This window comes from Haplochromis burtoni, unplaced genomic scaffold (genome assembly GCF_018398535.1).
Source record: "Haplochromis burtoni strain Fernald_Lab_line unplaced genomic scaffold, NCSU_Asbu1 Contig_711, whole genome shotgun sequence".
NCBI classification, from domain to species: Eukaryota; Metazoa; Chordata; class Actinopteri; order Cichliformes; family Cichlidae; genus Haplochromis; species Haplochromis burtoni.
Window position 1 is genome coordinate 157,690 of NW_024583072.1, and position 1,804 is coordinate 159,493.

The following is a 1,804-nucleotide window of genomic DNA, read 5'->3' on the forward strand; positions in this document are numbered from 1 at the left end:
TTGATGCTGTAAAAGCACCCTCACTGAAAGACAAGTACACATTTGGAGAAACTGTGCTGTAACTTCACATATTGTAAATGTTTCTGTCATTTCTTTCAGAAAAGAAAAATAAATAAGTTATAAACTCCTTGATATGGTGATGTCAGTATTTCACACAGACATCACATGTTAAAAACAGGTAAGGTACAAATACAGGCTGTACACACTTTGTCATAGATGTAAGAGGACTGAAAAAAGGTGTAATAATAAATACAACCAAAAATGTTAATAGAGTCATTTGATTTATTCTAAATTTGAAAATTGCTTTATGTCCACCATTCTTGTGACTGACAGTCTCACTGCCAGGTCACTGTTGTTGTAATTTAGTGATCTATAGATAAAACTAGCGGTGTGCGATACTGCATATTTTGGAGGTGAGATGGACTCACCTGTACGGCATCTACAATCACACCTGGCCAGCTTAAAACCTGTGCTCTGCTTGTGTTGTTGTTTCTGGTGGTGATGTGTACATCTGGCAGCGAGAGAGCTGCAGCCGTTGAATGTACTGTTACAGCAACCGTGTGATTATTGTAAATGTGGACAGTGCGTGGGAAGGACTGGAGGCTGGCGGGCCAGCGGGACTTGCCAAGCTGGAGACGTAGGTCAAGGTGGGGGTCCTGCCACACCCGAGGGCGGCGTGGTCCTGTGAGCTGGCTGCCTGCCCAGCTGCCTGTGAGCCCTGGCTCACTTCCACGCCTGCCGCGTTGCCACTGCTTGCCACATGGTTGGCCCCTGGACCAGCTCTGGGTCTGCCGCTGCAGGCAGCCCCGGGAATCACTCTCGTCACCGCCGCCGCTGGACACGAAGTGGTTCATCATCAGGAACCCTCACATTAACTTTTATAGACTGGAAAGAGTTAGCGTTCATCCTCCAGCTTCACTGTGTTTATGTTATGCTAACATAGCTGTGTAGCTAGCGATCATGTAGCACATCATTATATACCAGCTAGCCCAACTTCAGTAACCCTGCAAACATCACTGCTGTTTAGTTTTCTCTCTTCATTTATGTTGGAAGTGAAACTAGCGAGCTAACTTCCTGCTAACTTCTAACTCCGTAAAAATTCATAAATTCTGTTTTCATAGAAGCCTGGATGTTAAACTTCATTGTTACACCTGGTAAAGCAGCAACGCTGATCATTTTATTAAAGATGAAAGAATTAAAACAGTATTTAAGTCTCGGTAATGCTGCAGTGATCATTTGACTTTGGGACCTGAAGCTGAGTTTGAACCCGGAAACAGCTAATGAGGTCAGACTTAACCCCTGGAGGGTCTTAAGGACATTTATTGTCTTTTGAATTTTTAGTTTTAAACCATTTTCACTGTGTTGAGTGGATTAAAGCCAAATTTGTCAAAGAATTTTTTTTTTACTTTTTTTGTTTAATTGTGGTGTAAATTCATTAAATTAGCCTAAAATGGCTAAGCTACAGCAATGCATCCACCTTTATGCCTTTGGACAAAAATTGTCCCATTGACTTCCATTATAAACGCTATTTTTCACTGCAGAATTATTACCGTTAATGTCTTGGTCTTTACTTATGTTTCTGTTTCGTTTTGGTCATTGGGCCTTAGAGTTGTAATTTTTTTATTTGTCCACCGGGTGGCGCCCTTGCTCCACATTTGATCCTTGCTGGAAAACAGCGGGCTGCTTGGAGAGACCTGCGGGAAACGAAGCCTCATTTCCGGCGTGCAGCAGCGGCTTCGCCCGCTGATCGGGCGGGACCATTTTTTGGTCCCTAGGACCATGAGAGGGTGCTTTTTTTTTTTTA

At 43.2% G+C, this 1,804-nt stretch overlaps 1 protein-coding gene across 14 annotated transcripts in view; it reads right to left on the bottom strand.

Annotated features, from left to right (window-relative positions):
• The window catches only part of atat1 (alpha tubulin acetyltransferase 1), a 23,852-nt gene that overhangs the window by 15,837 nt on the left and 6,211 nt on the right, over positions 1-1,804 (bottom strand). The gene's annotated exons all lie outside the window — the stretch shown is intronic.